Here is a 21,141-nt window from a genome sequence, read left to right as displayed (position 1 = left end):
GTCATTTTGAAAGTGATTTTTTCCAGACTGTAGTTGCTTCATTTTAGTTTTATATGGTAAGATTTTTTTATGTTGCAAATCATAGGGTAATTTATAGGTGTACTGTATGCATGTATATTTTAGAAATCAAAGTATTTAATAAAGCAACTTGTTTTAAATGGCATAAATCAACCAAATTGCTAAAAGCAACTATTAACTCAGGAGCTGAAAATAGGCACTTAACGGAAGCTGAGTTTCAAGAATACCTAATATAGGGATTGGTATATTATCATGTGGTACAAATGCAATATCACATACTTAATTATGTCAGCCTTATATCCAATGAATATATTTCATTTTTATTTAGAATTCCAGATTAATTGATTAGAATTAAAGGATAGACATAAAGTTTCAAGCAACATTTGATTCAATCTGAATATAATTATATGATTTAATAATATATGAAGCTTGGACATGATTTGAACATAGACAGTATCTCCATTTATAGGTTACTAAATAAGAGAGTAAATGCCTCTTCCCTCCAAAGCATGAGTAATGTTCCTGATTAGTTTGCAAGGTATACCAAAAAAAAATCAGGCATTCTACACAATGTCAGCTCATTTATTATAAAAATTATATCAAATGTTTAAATTGGTTGCCAGTTTCTTCTAAACACTTACACGCTAGTTTGACACATGACTTTTGAACATTCCTAAATACAGTAATAATGTCTCTCACAAAAATGTATTAATAAAAGCCTACAGGGTCTGATTTATGGTAGATATGTATATATGTCTTATATATGTGTGCATGCATATGTATTAGAGGGACGGGGTGGCTCAGTGACTAAGACGCTGAGCTTGTCGATCAGAAAGGCCGGCAGTTTGGCAGTTTGAATTCCTAGCACCATGTAACGGAGCGAGCTCCTGTAACTTGTCCCAGCTTCTGGGACAAGTAATGGGATGTAGCAATTTTAAAGCATGTAAAAAATGCAAGTAGAAAAATAGGGACCACCTTTAGTGGGAAGGTAACAGCATTCTGTACATCTCTGCCATTTAGTCACACTGGCCACATGACCACAGAGATGTTTTTGGACAGCATTGCATCTTCAGCTTTGAAATGGAGATGAGCACCGCCCCCTAGAGTCAGGAATGACTACCACATACGTGCGAGGGGAACCTTTACCATATATAGTCACATACCAGGGGGTTGTGACTTTAAGTATATATATATACGTATATATATATATATATATATATATATATATATATATATATATATATATATATATATATATATATATATATATATATATATATATATATATATATATATATATATATATATATATATATATATATATATATATATATACACACATACATATGATTCCTCCTGGTGGCATTTATATACACTAAGGTGGGATGTATGGCAATGGCATGTCATAGGAGATGATTGATGACTTCATAGATGCCTCCATGTACTGTATCATTGCCTTCTTTGGAGATGGTTTTATTGATTTTCCAATATAGCCTACAGCTCTGATATTCCCTGATGGTTCTTCATCTGAGTGCTAGCCAGACCTGACTCAGCTTAGCTTTCAAGGTCAGCCAAAATGTGTCACCTGCTGAGACAATTGTGCCTGATGCATCCCAACAGTAAAAGCATGGCCACATACCTCATCTTTCTCCCTTCCCTTGCCCTCTCCAATATTTCCAGAGCAATAATATTCCAAGCAATTGTGCTCTTGCCAAGAGAAGTCCTTTCCATGCAAACCCGTTTTGCATAAATGTATCTACTCAAGCGACTCGGTGAAACAAAGCAATCTCGTTATGAAGAGTGATTTTGCTACTCTTGCCAAGGTTGCCTCTTCTTGCCAAGAACCGATAACAAAACAGACACCACCTGCCAATTAAACTTATTTCCCAGCATTTTTATCTTGCAAACATACTCACTGAGATCCAGCAATTTGAAGATGTTTTCATTGGGGGGAAAAATACTATGCCATGACAATGTCCCTTTCCATGCCCTTGGCTTGTTTGAATTGGAGGTGTAGAACTGAAACGGGAGTTTCAACATGGAGAATACATGAAAAATACAAGTTCTAGCACTGAGTTATTGCAACAAATGTAAATGGCAACAGTTGTTAAGTTCATTATATCAGTGGCCAAGTTCTGGGAAAGCCTATGCTAAAAAGTACGATCTAGCTTGAAAATTTGGATGAGTGGCAATGGATTACTTCTCCCATTTTTTTTAACCTCCTTATGTATTTTGGCTGTTTAGTTAATAATAAGACATGAGTATAATAGAAGATAAATGCTACAATATGAATAACATAGATAATTGGGAAGAAAGTGGAATGGTGTAATAATCACTTCATTATAGCTGATAGGAAAAAAAAAACTTTGGCCCACTCTACAAGTAACTGTTAGGTCATTCCAGAATTAAAACCACACTACTATGTTCTCACAGCATTGGAGTTCTTTAAAAGCTCAAATAATCCATTCTGACTTAGCTATGGCACTCATGGACATGTTATCAACTTAGTTTTGTAGTGTTAAAATTGGAGCTAATGTAGTTTCCTGTAGATAAGAATTCTCACTTTGTTTCTGTCTCTGCTCAGTCAAGGTACCATCACTTTGTCAGGCTCTTGAGAAGACTCAGCATCTTTTATACCCCTCCTTCTGAAATCAAGGGATCAAGCACTACAACTAACATTTCATTGGGCTTTTGAATGTGAATGACCTTTTTTCTTCTTCTTTGCGGGGGACACAAATGCAATGGAGACACAACAAGACAAGGAAGATTTTGCCCTACTGATTAGTTGGAAAGGATACTGGTCAGTTTGTTATACGTGCTGAGCTTCATGAGGACCTTAGTGGCCAGGGTTTCTGTAAAAGGAGGTCAAATACCCCCTCCCCTTTACACACATGTACATGTGTGAAACATGTTAGTATTGGGCAGGACCTTGAGCACAGAACATCATGATTTTTTTTGTTGACTCCCCAGCAATTATTTCGGGTAGGAATCCTCCTGTACACAAAAATCTTTCGAAGAGTTAAAGAGTTTACTGTGTAAAGAAAGGAGGGAGTTGTCAATGAAACTGGAGTGACTTTGTCTATGAGGAAAAGCTTTAAAAATCTGAATAGCAAAGAATGGTGAAACAAGCAAACCTCTTTTTAAAAACCTGTACATCTCTTTGAAATATGAGATTATGGGCAGTTTGTTGACAGATACCTTTGTCAACTCCAAATGTTGAACTCAACCATTACTATCTCCATAGCACCCCAAGGAGTATATTTTATGGAAAAATGGGAAGTCTGTATCTTCACAACAGTTGCCTGAAAAAGCTTTAAATTACAAGAAAAAAATTAATATAGCACTGAATATTTCTGACTGAGTTTTCCCTACCCCGATAACAGACACCCACATTTATAGCTATTGTGAAAACTATTGTGCATCTTCTCAGTAGGTTCTTGAGGGTTTCATATTATTTTTATAAAGATAAAGAAATGTATTTGTGAATATTTTGTCAAGTTTGACATGTTTTGTTCCTCATGATAACTGACTTGTAGCTTAGCTTGCACTCCTCAGCTTTTGGGCTCTATTAAAAACAACTATACCCTTGCATTATTTTATGCATTGGTCTTCTAGAGACATAATTCAATTGATAGTTGTATCATGACTTTTGAAATGTCAGTAGAGTTTAGATGTTAAGTGGTACCCATATTATATCTTGCTGAAGAATAAAAAATATTAGGACAAACAACAAAAGTCTATTTGTTTTATCTTCAAGAGTATCTAAAAAATAGAATTTTAATGAACATAATATATAAAAATATACTCCACATCCCCCAAATATATCTGAATGAAGTGACATAGCCACAATTTAAAATAAAAGAATGCTAATTTAATACAATAAGATACAACATAGCAATAGCACTTAGGCTTTTATCCTTTTTCACAGTGCTTTTACAGCCATCTCTGGGGGGTTTGCAGAGTCAGCATATCGCCACCAACAATCTGGTGGTTCTGATTTTACCCACCTCAGAAAGATGGAAGGCTGAGTCAACCTTGAGTTTGATGAGATTTGAACTGCCAAATTTGCAGGCAGCCGGCAGTCAGCAGAAGTAGCCTGCACTACTGCACTCTAATCACTATGCCACTGAGGCTCATAAAATTGTACCCTGTTTTCCCAAAAATAAGACCTCCCCGGATAATAAGCCAATTGGTCTTTTTAGTGCATGCTCTAAAATAAGACCTCCCCTGAAAATAAGCCCTCCCTGAAAATATTGCAACACAGCAGCAGCCATGAGGTGATGACGCTCGCTGCCTCCTGCATCTCAAAAATAAGAAGACTTCCCTGAAAATAAGGCCAAGTGCTTACTTTGAGGGTCAAAAAAAATAGGGCCTTGTCTTAGTACAATGTACAAATCTTGCTTGTAATTTTATTTTAGCTAAGATTAGAATGGCAAAAATAATTTTCTTTATTTTACAATAGAAACTAACTAATTTAGGCATAGGGATTGATGAATTTCTCTCTCTCTACAAGAGGTTAGGATTTGATCTTTGTTGAAAGATATGGAAATCTCTACATCTCTTTTGAGATCATTCAATTATTGATTTTATAAACCATGACCTCATAAAAAAATAATTAACTTTATTGTTTATTACCAGATTATTCTCTATAATTATTATATTCAACTATCTTGTTTGTCTATTTAGGGATTAAAGTCACTGATATTCTAATAATACTGTCACTATATGCATCAGTTTACATCTGGTGGTGTTTGGGATAGGAGCCAGCTTGTCTTACTGTCAGATTCCAGTTTGGCAAACAAGGAATAAACAAACCAACATGTAGTTCAAAGTGTAGATTGTATTGTTGTCCTTCATGCACTGGCACGTTCTAACCATCACCCAGTGAAACACCAGAGTGAATTGAATTCAGAGCTACTGCTCAGTGCTCCCCTCCACCATTTTAGTGTCCTCCCCACCTCATTGGCACGTTCTCAACAGCTCCGGCAGGCTTAATCGGAATGTACGCTTGTCCCAGCACAGATGCTGAGAGTAGCTCAGTTTGCATACTCCAAATCTGAACTACAGTTCAAGCTATCAGCTGGGAGCTGGGTGTCTGGCATGGCGGTAGAACAATCCCCTTCTGTGTGCAGGTACTCGGTCCCCCGTTGCCCCCCCCCCAGGTGAATGGCAGCCCAGACCGCCTGGCATGGTGGGCTGACAGCTACAGCATGAATATGCGTCAGTGTTCATAGTGCTGATTCTTTGTACAGGTCAAACACAAAACAAAAAATATTTGCATTACTACCAAGCTAGCATATTTCTTTCAACAACTGAGCAGACTTCTTTGCTAGTTGGCAAGCCTAGTATCATTTTAGAATGTGTATGCTTATCTATGCTTATGACCCTTATGATACACTTGATCGTGTTAGTCATTTCCCTTGTTTGTATGAGTTAATAAATGCTGCTTTAAATGTAAATGAGTTTATTAGAGTCATTCTGTACAAGCATTCTAAATCAGTTATTAAAATGCGATATTGGAATAACAGTATATCTTCTCTCACAATCATTGGACATGTTCAAATTTAGGCTAAGACTATGTCAACTATATATATTTTGACCTCTAAAGGAGAGAAAGGATTAGTATAATTAAATCCTTTGAATGTAACTGGAGTAGGCACTTGGTTTTCTGAATATTGTCAACAGATAGCTTCTTAGTTGTTTGGTACTTCTGTAATATAGCCCATTGCTTTTCTTATTTAAACATTTTATATGCAAACAATTTCAAACATCTTCACTTTCTTCTCTGACCTTAAGGGTAGAAATAATAATGCAATAGGAACCATAACAATTTGCTGAACTGGTGACAAGTCATGCATGCTTGAACACTCTCTGTTATAAAAGCACAACCCTGCCAAAAAGTTTCTCCTGATTTGAATATATGTTTAGACTCTATCCTTCAGCAGGCTTTCTACAAGGAAAATTATTCCTCCATTCCTGCAGAGATGCAAGCTTTCTATTATAATATGCAACTTTTTTTAAAGGATTCTTTGAACCTAAAGATAGTCCCAATGGGCTTCACTTATCTAGGCTCTGAGGAAATGCAGACACCGCAGAGTGAACTGGGTAATTCCAAGCAGCGTGATTTCAACTTCAGAGGCCGATACTTAAATAGCCCTCTTGATTCTTGCATATTAAACGGATACAACTAGATTTTAATTTATGTGGTAGTTCATTGGCAAGGGTGGAGAATATTTAATCTTTGTGGCACATAAATCATAGCAGTTTAGATTACCAATTGGAGGCAGAGAAAGAGAGTGCAAATAAGCTGAGAGTTTCAAGATACATCTGGAATTCACGGGTTGGAAAAAAAAACAGCTAGGGGAAGCCATTTTGAATAGAAAAAATTACAGACAGGATTAAGAACCTTACCCTTCACCTCCAAGCATCTTGCACTCAAAATAGTCATATTCTCTAGCTATTCAAAAGTTACAACAACACTGAAATAAGTGATTAACAACTATGCCCACTTATGTCCACTGCACCATATCCATAGTTACATGATCAAAACTCAAATGCTTGGCAACTGATTTATGACAATTTATGACAGTTGTAGTGTCCCAGGGTCATGTGGTCACCTTTTGTAACCTTCTGACAAGCAAAGTCACCAGGAAGCCAAATTCCTTTAACAACTGTGTTACTAACTTAACAACTGCAGTGTTTCACTTAACAACTGTGGCAAGAAAGGTTGTTAAATGAGGTAAAACTCATTTAACAAAAGTCTCACTAAGCAACAGAATGTTTGGGCTCAATTGTGGTTGTAAATTGAGGACTACCTGTACATGAAGAGGAGTTAGGACTAAGGATAATTTGATTGAATCTCCTATTGAACTATTTCTATGCAATAGCTTAACCTTAAGAAACAAGGGGAATCCAAACACAATCCATATTAGAACATACTGGATATCCTGCACTATTTAAAGCACTTATTGTGAATATAAGATTGAAGGGTGAGCTTCAGTGTTGATATAAGTATATTTAAGAGATTAGTTTGAAGTTCATGAAACTTAATTTCAATGCAGCTTACAAAATTTAATGCTCCTTAAAGAAGAACGGATTTGTGCAGTTATATTTGAAAGTTGGATGGATCCCGAATCTTTTTCTCTTCCCAATTTAACATTAGTTTTCTCTTTTTTGAATTTACCATATTTTTAAATGAAAAGGTGCCTAGCTAGACCTGACTGTTTGTCCTTTTCAGTTCAATGTACATTTTTATAGTTGAAGCACTGAATAGAGGATGTTAATGGGAAGGCTCGCAGGCCCTGGACTGCAATAATATGAGTGGCAGTGACACAATTCAATATTCAAGACTTTCATCCATTTTGCCAGAGTTTGTTAAAAACTGCTTTAAAGTATTTAAAATTCATTTCCTTTCAAAATAGATTTAAACAGGGTCATACCAGATTTTTCCCAAGTGAGTGCCCCAAAATATTTATTTTACGTAGTCTGCCAATAATCGTAAACCACATATCTGCATGCAGTATTCAGTTTGATTTGTATTCAACCTTTGCAGGCACACACAACCCTCTCAGCTAATACCATATCATGATTTCAGGAGTTAGTCATGAAGAAAATAGAGGAGAAATGAAGGAGAAATGAAAAAAGGGCAAAGCCACTCTTCAGAAGACTCTGAAATTATAGAAGCAAAAACCTCCATTTCATGTTGGAATAAAATTCCCTGAGATATGCATAGGTCATTTTACTATTATTTTGTTAATATTTCCGGTGATCATTACAGGTAGTCCTCAATGTACAACCACAACTGAGCCCCCAATTAAGCCCCAAAAGGGAGACATCTGTCAATGAGTTTTGTCCCATTTTATGATCTTTCTTGCCACAGTCGTTAAGTGAGTCACTGCAGTTTGTTAAATGAATCTAGCTTCCCCATTCATTTCATCATTTATTGGGTTTGTATGCCACCCACTCTCAAGAGACTCAGGGCGGCTTACAGATAAAAAACTTTGCTTGTCAGAAGGTTACAAAATGTGATCACGTGACCCCGGGACACTTCAACTGTCATAAATTTGAATCAATTGCCAAGCAATTGCAAATTTTGATCATGTGACAATGGGGATGATACAATGATCATAAGAGAAAAATGGTCACTTTTTTCAGCACCACTGTAATTTTGAATGGTCACTAAATGAAATGTTGTAAATCAAGGACAACCTGTATTTTGAAAGCCTCCTGCAAACTGAATGATCAGAATTGTCAATTAAAAAGTTTGATTTAAAACAGGTCAGAACTTCAGGATGTTTACATGGATAAAGGGGCAGGGAACACTTCTTCACTACAAGGCATTAAACTGAAAACAACCATCATGTCTACGCATTAAATTATTAACTACTCAGATGATCTGCTTATATATTTTATTGGATAACACATAACTTGTTATATAAAATATGATATATTAACATGGTTATTGTTTTTATCTAATGGTTGTTCATATTGCATAATTTATGATAACATTCCTTTTACACTTACTCAGATTGATTGACTGACTGAGTGACCGCAACATGCAGCACTGATGATAGGCATCTGATATTTCATGAGTCACCCAGCTACTCAATCTCTTCTTGGCGGAAAACAACAACAACAACCATAACCCAAAACACAAGATGTCTGACAATATTTTTGGTCTAGAGCAGGGAAATAGTAAAGCGTAGCTTTGCTTGCAGTTACACAGTATAATCTTTCTTTAATTGTTTCTGCTCTTCTGTGGTCTGTTTAAAGAAATTAAATGCTTGTTATCCTTTTGGGTTCACTGAAGTGTCACTGTCTGTGGGAAACATCTGGGGGGCCAAGATGGCAGGAGAACATCTGTTGCTGTCTTGTCCCTTTCAGTGCCTGAGACATGCATTCACAGATCAATTGCAATTTCTGCCTTCAATGTTTCCCTGTAACTAAAAGGATTCCTTTCCTTTGCAGTGAGGGAACACCTGTGAATGTTGTTCCTGATCACCACAATTACTGGCTTCTCTCCTTGAACTTTTGACATTCTTCTCACTGAGTCTATAGAGGACTACAAAGTTTACCTTGAAACAAAAATTTAGCTACCATTAAATATCGTAATCTTTTTCTTACTTCAGATAGACAGGGGTGTGTGTGAAAAAGACTGAGACATCTCTATTCTTATTATTCTTATTATTCTTATTATTCTTATTATTCTTATTATTCTTATTATTCTTATTATTCTTATTATTCTTATTATTCTTATTATTCTTATTATTCTTATTATTCTTATTATTCTTATTATTCTTATTATTCTTATTATTCTTATTATTCTTATTATTCTTATTAATTATTCTTATTATTCTTATTATTCTTATTAATTATTCTTATTATTCTTATATGGTTAATCTTTGGTGAGATTCACAGCCTTTGGGGCTGGTTGGTAGCTCAACAGCTCGAGTCCTAACCAAGGACCTAGGAACTGTTAAGCTAACATCGGAGGATATAAGCTGTTCCAAGTAGGGTGGTTTTTTGTAGAATTAGAATGTTCAAGTCTGATAAATTTAATATTTCCAAATAGTGAGGTAGCCCTTTAGGTATTGCTCCAAGGGCTCCAATTACAATTGGGAAAACACACAATTTCTTTTTCCACAGTATCTCAACTTCAATTTGCAAATCCCGGTACTTTGTGATTTTTTTCTTGCTGTTTATCTTCAATTCGTGCATCACTAGGTATTGCAATGTCAATGAACCATATTTTTTTTCTTTTCAACTATTGTTATGTCAGGTGGGTTGTGGGCCAAGTGCCTGTCAGTCTGAATTCTGAAGTCCCACAAGATCTTGACTTTCTCATTCTCTAATACCTTCTGAACCTGATGTTCCCAGTGTTTTTTGCTGTACTTAAATCCAAACTTTTGGCACAAATTCCAGTGAATGATCTTAGCAATGCAGTCATGGCGTTGTAGGTAGTCAGTTTGTGAAATTTTGCTGCACCCACTGATCAAGTGGTCGACTGTCTCGTCTTTCTCATTACAGAGGCGACATTTGCTGTTGGTGGTAACATGTTGAATTTTTGCCTTCATGTAGTTTGTGGCTAAGACCTGTTCTTGAACTGCCAAAATAAAGCCTTCTGTTTCTTTTTTCAGTGGTCCTGATCTTAACCAGTTCCAAGTTAGCTTTTGGTCAGCTTTGCCTTCAATACTTTTCAAGTATTGGCTATGCATAGCTTTGTTTTTCCAATTTTCAGCTCACTTCTCAATTACTTCTCTCTTATATTCAGCTTTTGACTTAGTTGTCTTTAAAAGGCCTCCTTTATGTACTTCCTTAATCATTGGTTCTTCACTTTTCTGGATGTAATCATTCAAGCTGTGTTTTTCTTCTTCCACAGTCTGTTTTACTTGTAGGGGTCCTTGACCACCCTCTGCTCTTGGTAGTTATAATCAGTCAACATCACTTTTAGGGTGCAAAGCATGATTTATTGTCATAAGCTTCCTTGTTTTTCTGTCCAAATTGTCCAACTCCATCTGGGTCCAGTCAATTATTCCTGCAGAGTATTGGATCACAGTTATAGCCCAGGTATTTATGGCTTTTATGATGTTTCCTCCACTCAATTTGGACTTAAATATCTTGCGAATTCGTCGAAAGTACTTGGCTGAAGTTAATTCCTTAACTTTATTATGCATTAAGTCAGAGGCCTCTAAAATCCCCAAGTACTTAAAGCCTTCTTCTGGTTTTACTGCTTTTATCATTTCTTCATTCTCAAGTTCTATTGCATCATCTTCTATGACCTTGCCTGCTTTGGTTGCCATTGTTGTACATTTGTCAATTCCAAACTGCATACCAATGTCTTGGCTAAATTCTTTTGTGCTTTCAATTAATAAATTCAGTTCAGCTTTTGTTCTACCAAAGAGCTTCAAATCATCCATGTACACCAAGTGCGAAATTTTCAGTCCTTTCTTTGCAAGTTCATATCCATAGTTCATCTTCTTCAAAATGATTGTCAGTGGTAGCATTGAGAGTTTAAAAAGTAGGGGTGAAGGGGAAACACCCTGGAAAATGCCTCATTTAATTTCAACTTCACCCAGTAGTTCTTCATTAACTATAAGCTTCGTTTTCCAGAGGTTCATTGAAGTTTCCATGAATTTTTATATGTTGCTGCTGATGCCAAAGATTTTTAGGCATTTCTTGATCCAGCTATGGGGAACTGAATCAAATGCTTTCTTATAGTCTATCCAAGCCGTGAACAGGTTGGTTCATCTTTTCTTTGAATTCTTTAGGATTAGTTTGTCAATCAGCAGTTGGTCCTTTGTTCCTCTTGAATTTTTGCAGCAACCTTTCTGTTCTACAGGAAGCAAATTATTTCTTTCCAAGTATCCATAAATTTGGTTTGCAATGATACCAGTAAGGAGCTTGTATGTTGTTGGCAAACAGGTGATTGGCCTATAGTTTCCAGGGTCCTTTCCTTTTTCTTTATCTTTTTGGATCAAAAATGTCCTTCCAGTTGTCATCCATTCATCATTTTCAGGTGTTTTTAAGATCTGGTTCATTTGGTCTGCCAATATTTTGTGCCTTTAACCAGAAGCCAGGTAACTCATCTGGTCCAGGTGCACTCCAGTTCTTCACTTTTCTTGACTGTCTTTGCACCATTTCTTTTGTTATTTTCACATCTTCCATTTTATGCATTTTAATAGAATCCTCAATCTGTTTGATCCATTTTGCATTTCTGTTGTGCTTCTTGTTGTTTTCCCACAAATTCTTCCAGAATTTCAGAGCTTTCCCTTCATTATGCTTTTCATTTGTTGTTACTCCATCTCCATTTTCTAAGCTCTTATAAAACTGGTGCTGATTTGCGCTGAACTGTGAGTTTTCCTTGAATTGAATTTCTTGGTTTTCATATCTTTTAATATTTTCAGCAACTGCAACAACCTTCTGCTTCAGCTCTTCAATTACTATGCAATCTCTTTATTCTCCAAATCGTATCTTGCTTCCAGGCTGCTTTTGACCTGCTTGTTCTTTAGCTGACCTTGCCTTAGGTTCGTCAAGTTGCTCAGGTCTCCATGAAATGTTTTGATCTTCAATTCCAATCCAAATTTCCATTTAGGCTTCCTCTTCTTGCCTCTTTGGTTCTTTTGTATTTTCAAATCAAATTTTTTGGTGGTTATGAAGGCTGCTACATACATCAGCTGGTTTGTTTCAGCTAATGTAGTGGTTTGAATGGTCTGCACAGCTATTATTATTGTTGTTGTTGTTGTTATATAACAACAACAACAACAATAATAATAATTAGTAGTAGTAGATGCGAAACATAAAAAGTCTCCTTTATGTTTTTTAATACACTGTTACTATTTCCTATAATAATAAGGTAAATGTAAAGGTTCCCCTCGCACATATGTAGTAGTCGTTCCCGACTCTAGGGGGCAGTGCTCATCTCTGTTTCAAAGCCAAAGAGCCAATGCTTTTGAATCTGAAAATCAATCTACATGGTCATTAAGAGTCAATGATGACTTGATGGCACATAATCAATCCACACATAAACATGTTCTCAAAGCAAGAGAAAAGTGTAATATATATATGAATATATATATGAATTCCTTAATAAAGGACCATAGTAGCACTGAACACCATCTGATGGTTCCATATTCTCCTACCCTCCCACACCATTTCTACTTTTTTTCTTTCTGAATGTTGTCTTTAGCTGATTAGTTGAGAAGTGAAGTTACAGTAGACTTTGGACGAAGTTGAGGACTAGAGTAATTTATTTTAATATAGGGACTGTAGTCAAGTCATGCTTTTCACTTTGCCCATGCTCCACAAGAAATGTATAGTTCCTTTGCCTAACTTAATCCACCTGATGAGTTGGTTATATTCACACTTGACTGAGAGAGGTATTGGTAGTTTCATTTGGAAATGAAATAGACTTCACTACCATTTGAAAATATTTCTAAGTTTTCTTGAATAAATGTACAAAGTGCAGTCTGAACTATAGAAGAAACCAACATTTTGAAGTTATGATAATTTATTAAAATGAGATTAGCAGAAACATTGACATGCACATTTTCATGAACACCATGCAAACAATCACAGATAAAGCAAACAATCACAGATAAAGCAAACAATCACAGATAAAGTTTTCCTATGCTGTAAAATCTTCTCTAACAGGGCTGCTCAGCAGAGATTTTACACAATCTGTCATTTGAAACTAGGTGAAATATGTATGTAATCACTTGCCCTCTCTATATAGCTGATCACTCTAAAGTTGATGGCTGCCAGGAAAGTGTGCAGTCAAATTCAGCTAAAAAAAAATCTTCTGCATGTGGGAATTTCACATTTTTAACTCTGGTGTTACATTTGTAAAGGCTTGTTCATGCATGTACATCTATATGGTAGTCATTCAAGTAGTGTGCAAAGTAAAGGTATGTGTCTCTGTACCAGCGCTAATTTTATCTTGTAAAAAAAACAAAGTTTCCTACTTATGTGGTCCAGACTTTGAAAATTTAATTCAGCGGTGTCTTCAGATTTCACACATGCAGTCAGCTAAGACAAAACAAAGCCCACTGTGACAATACTAGCTAATGTTTGTACTAGCAAAATTGATGCATCAAATATATGCCTGCAGCATCGCTAACAAAATAAATAGAAGACTGAAACTCACTCTTGGGAGAGTGTTAGGGAACACTCTGCCTTGAAACTGTGTTAAATTATTTAGAAGGCATTCTAGTTGCCCTTTATTTTGCTACTTCTAAGAAGCATTGATAGTCTTTGACAAATAAGTGAACAAATGGTGGGCAGTAAGTACTTTAAATTTATATAAATGCACAGCATTTATATAAATACACAAACCAACCAAGATTCAAAGTTGTTTTCAACTTCTTGGAAAGTGAATGTGCCCCCCTCTGATTCTAACATTTGATTTCAGATAATAGGCCTGAAATTGCACTGCAGCAGCTGAATAAAAAGTAGCTGGGATTGTCTGAAATATTTTTAAAAAAAATCAAATTAATGTGGATCTCTTTGCTGTGGTTTTGAATATGACAGGTGTAATTATTAAGATCCACTGTACTTGAATTATATCACCAATTCAGTTATCCTGATCTTTCCTTTATTCATTCCAAATCAAACACTGTAGACTAAAATCATAATGCTCAGCGTTTAAAAATGTGATGCCACTGTAATCAAGAAAGTCCTGACTCACTTTCTTACTACTCACAATTGTCTTAACTATAGATCATGGAGCAAGGCCCAAGATTATTGTACTTGATTGCTGGATTTAGAGAACAATTAAATATCCAAGTCCCAAATTATTAAATGTTGTATAAATTGAAACAGCTTTTTACACAGCTTTTAAACTGTGTCCAGCTAGAAATCAGAATCTATTTCATGTACACCATTATAAGTCACATAGCCAGGTCAAAGGATAAAGAAATCATGGTTACCATAGCTTGTAAATCAATGCAGTTCTACATAAAAAATGTTTTAACTATACTTTGCAATTTTGTTGGTAAAAGCTGAGATGCAAATTGTCTCATCTAATGTCCAATATTTTATTTGCAGTTTTCATTTCTGGTATTAAAATACAAATGACTATTTTTAAATATGTCTTATTTTGATTAGCCTTGAAATTAATTCCATATTATATAGAGGAGTGTTTGAATTTCTATTTTTCAGACAATTTTTTCTAAACATATTGACAGTATTTTTATTGCATTATTTCCACGTTCATAATTTTGGAATTTTGTCATATGATGTTTATAAAAATAACTCCAGATAATAAAATATATTTGAGGGAGAACAATACTTAGGATAGCAAAGATAGCAAGAGAAACATATTTTGGGCTGATTTGTTCTAAAGCAAAAAGTCTTTAACTACATAAGAAATTTATCTCTGTGTTTTACCATCTTTTGTAAAAATTCTAAGCAATCATTATTTCGACTGCAACAAAACTTGTTTCAAAAATATCTGATTGTGTACATCTGTAGAAAAGTAATTTGTTTTAAACACTTCAGGAATATAAAGCCTTTTTTAAAAAAAAAAATCTGATTTCAGTCTGTGGATAGAATAAATGTTTACTGCAGAATTTCCGATATAATAACTTTGCCCATCTAGGCTTTTTTACAAGTATACAATTACATACTTTGTGCAAATGCTTATTGAAAGAAATGATTATGTTCTTTGACGTCAAAACAGAAGATGCATTGTTACTTCTTTCTATTTTTTTTAAGATTGTCCAAATACTAAAATGCTATTGCTGTTAAACTAAATGCTGAGTACACACAATATACTGCTTCAGATATATAAATGTGAAGGATTGCAATTTGCTCTCCTTGGCTAGACAAGTTGACTTGAATGGTTGCTCTCAAGTGGACATTTGTGAAAATGAAGTAGTAGAGGGGGGACACACATTTTTTTCCATTGTGTGACATCTTCCTTGATCTGAAGCCCATCTAGCATACTTCAACATATTTAATGCCACCATATGTTAAACAATTCAGGAGATGGCATTGACATATATTGAAAAGATGGCAGCCCAGGTTCAAAATCCAACCATTACACAATGGGGCAAACTCCCATCCTCGCCCAGCTCCTGCCAACCTTGTAGCTTGAAAGCATGCAAATGCTAGTAGATGAATAGGTACCAATATCCATACTCCAGGTAGAAAGTTAACACAAGGACTTGATCATGCAAAATTCAGCTTTTTTTACTTTGGATTACAGATTCTACTGCTGTGGCTATTCTGTTTAACATAAGTCTTTCTAGACTTTTTAGACTCCATAGGTGACACATAGAAGAGCAATTGTCCTGTAACTTTGAAGGTTTCAAAATTGCAATAATTTTGGTGTTCTTAGTATAGGAGGAAGTCATCCTGAGTATACTATGGAACTAAAAAGGAAGCAAGGCAATGTTTAGTTGCTGGTCATCAGTTCTTCAGTAGTTCGGTGTACATGTCGTTAAATCCTGGCAGGTAATCAGAACTACTGTATTATTTGCAAACTACTGGATTCTTTATAAAATTTACCATTTTGTAAAGAATCCAACTCCCTCTACACTTCTTCTAGTGTTTTAGTACTGTAGCTAGGAGTGTTTCTCTGAGTAATTTTTTTTAGTACTGTAAGTAGGAGTTTCTTTGAGTAACATTTTTAGTACTGTAGCTAGGAGTGTTTTTTAGTGTTTTTAGTACTGAAAGTAGGAGTTTCTCTGAGTAATTTTTTAAATACAGTAAGTAGGAGTGTCTTTGAGTAACATTTTAGTACTGCAGCTAGGGGTTTTTCTGAGTAACATTTTTAGTACAGTAAATAGGAGTATCTTTGAGTCACATTTTTAGTACTGTAGCTAGGAGTGTTTCTTTGAATAATTTTTTTTTAGTACTGTAGCTAGGAACAGAAAAGCTAGGAAAGGTATATTGAGGTGTAGGATGGAGATTTAGGTGGCATGGCAGTAGCTCACAGCAGCTACTCCGGATCCAAAGTGGTGCTATTTTTATGTTGTATCCTGTCCCATGAAACATATGGATGTCAGAGAAACTGGCGTGTACCTTTGGCAGACACCATGGAAATACCGAAACAACTCCAACACCATTAATGATGATTTGCGGGAGAAGCTGTGGAACCTTGGCTTGATCCAAGGTCCAGGCCCTCAGACCCCGGCATCACCAGAAGCCAACGGATGGAGGAGGGAGCATCAGAAGTGGTACGAGAGAAAGCGGAAGCGTGGAAAGCAAGCAGAGGTTAATGCTAGGCTAAAGGCAAACCCTAGCCAGCATGGTCTACCATCCATCCTGCTAGCAAATGTCTGCTCCCTGAACAATAAATTACATTACATCAGACTCCAGCAAGCTACATGACATGAGTACAGACACTGCTGCATCTTTGTGTTCATAGAGTCATGGCTGAGTGATAGAATTCCGGATGCTGCAATTCAGCTAGACAGGTTAACTGTGTTTCGTGCCATCAGAAAAGCAGCTTTGTGCGGTAAGACTGATGGCGGCGGACTGTGTGTATGCATCAACACAGAATGGTGTAAAAACTCTGTCCTTATTTCCACCTACTGCTCATCGCTTGTGTGTATGCATCAACACAGAATGGTGTAAAAACTCTGTCCTTATTTCCACCTACTGCTCATCGCTTGCGGAGTTTATGGTTGTGAGATGTAGACCTTTTTATTTACCCAAGGAATTCACCACTGCTATTATACTCGGTGTGCATATTCCACCTACCGCTAATGCTAAGGAAGCACTCTGTATACTTCACCAGACCATCAACAAACTGCAAACCAGAGCATCCACTAACACTTCGCGAACAGCGGTGATACACGGTGTATGTGGCAGGGCATCCAAGCCATCACTAATTACAGAATATCACCACCTGCCTGTGAGAGTGATTGCTCACTTCCAGATGTGTTAAACAGCTTCTATGCACAGAACGACATGACAGCAAAAAAGACCACACCTCCTTCCAACGACCAGATACTTTGTCTCTCTACTACTGACATGAGGAAAGCTCTAAGCAGAGTCAACCCACAGAAATCTGTGGGACCAGACAATATTCCTGGCAGAGTACTCAGAGGATGTGTAGACCAACTGGCAAATGTTTTCACTGACATCTTCAACATCTCCCTGAGTACCACTGTTGTCCCAAAGTGCTTCAAGACAACGACCATCGTCCCCATGCCGAAGAAACTATCAGTGTCCTGCCTCAATGACTACCGTCCCATTGCACTTACTCCCATCATTATGAAGTGCTTCGAGAGGCTCGTCATGAGGCATATAAAGACCCAGCTGCCCGTAACATTGGATCCACTGCAGTTTGCATACCGCTTGAATTGCTCCACCGATGACACCATCTCCACTACACTCCATCTAGCCTTCACTCACCTAGAAAACAGACTCATACATATGAATGCTGTTCATAGACTTTATTTTTTTATTAACAAACATGTAAAATACACACACACAAAACTTAGACGTACACCACATTTACACAATACAGCTATTCATAGACTTTAGTTCACCATTCAACACTATCATTCCTCAACATCTGATGGGGAGCTGATCATGTTGGGCCTGAACACCTCCCTCTGTAACTGGATCCTGGACTTTTTGACTGGAAGACCTCAGACAGTCCGGATCGTGAACAACACTTCTAACTCCATCATACTGAGCACTGGAGCCCCTCAGGGCTGTGTGCTCAGTCCCCTGCTGTTCACCCTGCTGATGCACGACTGTGTAGCAATGCACAGTTCAAATCACATCATAAAGTTCACTGATGACACAATTGTGGCGGATCTTATCAGCAAGAACAACAAAACAACATACAGAGAGGAGGTGGAGAAGTTAACGAACTAGTGTAAAGCCAACCTGTCTCTGAATGTAGACAAAACAAAAGAGATGGTAGTTATCTGATGTAGCACCTTGGTCCTGGGGAAACGTTGTTTCATCTCACTGTGTACTGTACTGTATATTGTTGAAATGACAGTAAAACCTACTTGACTTGACTTGATTTCTGGTGTAAATGGGCATGAGTATAAAGCATGTGGTGGAAGATCATGCTTCATAGTCTAAATTCAGATATGATTTGTATGGCAAATTTCTTATAGCTTGTTGTCCTTAAAGTAGAGATGAGATAACTAGCTATAGATTCCAAACAGAAGGTTGAACATTTTTTCAATGGATGATAAGTTCAATTTTTGGATAAGGGACTAGGCTTTCCTGCTAGAGTAAGTAAAGTTTGCATTTTCTAGAGTCCTGGAGTATGTCTCTTTTCTGGTTCTGTCCAGGAACTTCAGCAATTCAGTTGTTTTCACTGGATTCCCAACCTGTTCAAATTTGGTGTACAAGTGATTTGTCTCCTAACTCCATCCAGGACATAATCTTTATGGTAGCCTTTGGGAATATTTCTCTTAGCCACAATTTAATTAAGCTGACAAACCTGTCATAGTTCTTAGTGATTGCTTTGATTCATCTGACAGAAGTGGCATAAGTATTCCAGCTTGCCTTCTGGAAGCTCCAAGTTCTGGAGGTTTAGGAGTGAACCTAATTACTGGGATTTCCTACCTTTGGGGGTAGGAAAATTCAGTTAGTGTAAATTGCAATTGTTTATCAGAGCATTTTGTGGAATAAATTAACTCCTGTTGCTTCCAAGTTAAAAAACTGGATGAGGAGAATCTATTGTGATGATGAAGGTAATATCTTGTAGTGTTATCTGGAATGCTTTTCAGCCTAGAGATTCCAAAGAAGATGAAAGAGTTGTCTAATATCTTAGCTCTGCCAACGTGGTCTGCACCCTGCCCCATATCAGTTGGTTTCAGGTGAGAAAGAGGGATTGATAGATAAACTTTTATCTGTTTATCACATTTTTAATTTCTATTTCTATTTATCATATTTTTTAAAAATACAATGCCAAGGAATATCAGTCACAGCAACCCATTATAATTCAGCACATAATGTTTTCACTTGCCTTGGAAAAATAAATGATAAAAGCTTTAGGCTCAATGAAGGCCTCAAATTTCCCAGGGAGAATTTCAGGAAATGTCAGACCTGTCCCTGGTAGCTTTTTCTTTTAGGAAAGAAAGACCCTTGGCTCCATTTGGTTAAACTGGTAGGTTCTTTTGGTAAAGAATAGTGGCTGCAGAAAAATCTGGCTAGAATTAAGATTCTTCTCATTCCAGCACTGTCCCTCATGACCAGTTCATCTTCAACCAGTGAAGTTTTGCCTAGGTATTTGGAAAACGCTGAGATGTTTGGAGTAATCCACATTCTTTCTAAGGGTGCATGGCCTTGAATACTGGTACAAACTGATTCTGAGCTTCTCTGTTGTTGGTCAAGTCATCATCCCCCTTCCCTATTTCCCATCGCAGGTTATTGCCTATTTGTTCTCTCATGACCATCCCCTTCCCATTAGCCTTTGATGACAGGATGCCAGTGAGGCACCAAGTCAAAGATGGCAGACCCAACAGGAATTTAGCTTTTAAAATGAAATTCAAAGATGAATAAATACACAGCAAGAGCATCAAAACAGGATAAAGCAACCACCTACGATAGCAGTATGGCAAAGAGTTTAAAGGCCACCAAAATGTTCTCCACTTCAAAAAGAAGGGGAAAATTAAAAAGGTCACCCACCCCTGAATAATGCTGTTTGTATTAACTATCTACTCTGACTCATTAAAAAAGTGATTTTAAATAGCCTGCAGCATTTCTGAAGAATAAACCTAATCAGATAAATTGTGTCAATAGGGTCAATGTTTTTAAACAGCTGAGATACAAGAAAGAAATGTCCAAATCCCTGCTCTACGGTTAAAATTAATGGTGCGGTTCTTAATGTAAGTTCATTTAGAAAGTTAATAGAAAGAACATTTCCTGTGTTCCATCTGTGGTTATCTGAGACCCCTTGAATAATGCATTCTCTCCAATGTGTAAGAAGGATTTCTGAGGAAAGCAGATGGATATAAGAGACTATGGGAAGCACTGATCTAGAGCAATACAGTGTTTGCTCTTTCTAGTCAATTCCTGAACTCAGAGAATGATCAGCTCATAGTATTTCAATTTTCAGTCAAGAATGGAGTACCTTCTCACATCCATGCTTCAATCTATATCCGTGACGGTGAACCTTGGTGCCCCAGCTGAGTTCCACCACGCATGTGCACACCTCCCACTGACAAGCTGATTTTCAGGTCTCCCTAGCTCATGCTCTTTAATCAACATGCAGTTAAAACACTATACAAACCACCGAGAATATAACTATATACACCCAACAGGAACAGAAAGTGCCTCAATGGAATAGATAGAGGTAAATCCTAGAGAGGCAGGAAATACATCACTGAACAAGGAAGATGAATGCTAGAGAGGAATAAAGCTGCATACAAGGGCGACATAACACATGTAACAGCGTAGGCATGCACAAGGATGTGGGGGGAAGCGGGGGAGCTGCATCCACTGTGCCTCCCATTTTTGGTCCCAGGAGGCTTCAGGGAAGCCTGCTAGGCCCAAAATGGGGAAGGGTGGGGGGGAATCGCATGTGCATGCGCAGGGATGGGGTTCCCACACACAATGTATTTTGGGTGTGGGCACATGAGGAGAAAAAGGTTAGCACTGAATTTTTTGCAATTTTACAAAAATAATATTACCTCCAATCTATGTTTT

This window comes from Thamnophis sirtalis, unplaced genomic scaffold (assembly GCF_051295495.1).
Source record: "Thamnophis sirtalis isolate CommonGarterSnake01/CBP01778 unplaced genomic scaffold, rThaSir2_p1.2 scaffold_5, whole genome shotgun sequence".
Taxonomy (NCBI): domain Eukaryota; kingdom Metazoa; phylum Chordata; class Lepidosauria; order Squamata; family Natricidae; genus Thamnophis; species Thamnophis sirtalis.
Note: the sequence above shows the minus strand (reverse complement) of the source record.